The sequence below is a fragment of the Ceratina calcarata genome, unplaced genomic scaffold (assembly GCF_001652005.2).
Source record: "Ceratina calcarata isolate Rehan_Ccalc_2016 unplaced genomic scaffold, ASM165200v1 scaffold502.2, whole genome shotgun sequence".
Taxonomy (NCBI): Eukaryota; Metazoa; Arthropoda; class Insecta; order Hymenoptera; family Apidae; genus Ceratina; species Ceratina calcarata.
The window spans coordinates 19680-20492 of NW_017174652.1; the positions used below are offsets into that span (position 1 = coordinate 19680).

General features: G+C 31.7%; 1 protein-coding gene across 1 annotated transcript in view; it reads left to right on the forward strand.

The window, feature by feature from the left end:
• Window positions 1-813, forward strand: part of Plod (procollagen lysyl hydroxylase) — a gene marked incomplete at its 5' end in the record, with an annotated part of 21082 nt that overhangs the window by 11410 nt on the left and 8859 nt on the right. The window lies entirely within an intron of this gene.

The window sequence follows — 813 nt, forward strand, 5'->3', positions numbered from 1 at the left end:
ATTTATATTACCGAATGTATTATTGTTTTTTACTCGTATTTAGGTTATCTTTTTCTTGCGTCTAGTCGGATTTTCTATAGTTTTGTCTCTTCCAGTATTATAAAATCTAAATCCGAATTCGCCTTACATACTTTTCGTGTACCTTTTCTAGTCTCTTCTTCTCTCCCTCCCTTCCTTTCTCTTCCTATTATCAGATTTCTGTCCTGTAAATTAAGATGCTTTTAAGTAATTTACTGAAAATCATAAGTCTTCTTTTGAAGTTGTTTCTGAATCTCCTTTGACTGATGCTCCATGTTAGTTTCATTGCTACCATTACTTTTAATGTCAGCTCTTTTATGTATCCTTCTTGGCTACTGCCCTTTTGAAATGTGTATTCCAGATATGTTTGATACTTCCTCTATTCTCGTTTCACCACATTTCCATATCTTTTTCGTTTTTTTGCACTCCCTTTCTGAAAGATTATGTTAGGTTTGATTACGCTTTTTATCATTTCCTTCGTCTCTTCCGGATTGTCTTCTAATATCGCTTCTCAGGTCTCTGAGCTAAAATTGAAGTGTATCTGTTATTATTAGTTTAATATATAATATATTTCCCATTGGGGTGTCAGAATATTATACCTTATTATAATATTAAGTAATACATATTAAATATGTTAAATAAATAAATTTTATTTATTTATTCTAGTCTTATCGGCATGAAGACAGGACTTGGTTCACATTTTTCTAATCTTATACTTATTCATTCGTTTACTCCATTCGTGGTCTCAATCCTCCTCTCGTGGTTGTTCCTGCAATCCTGTATAGACTTTACTTA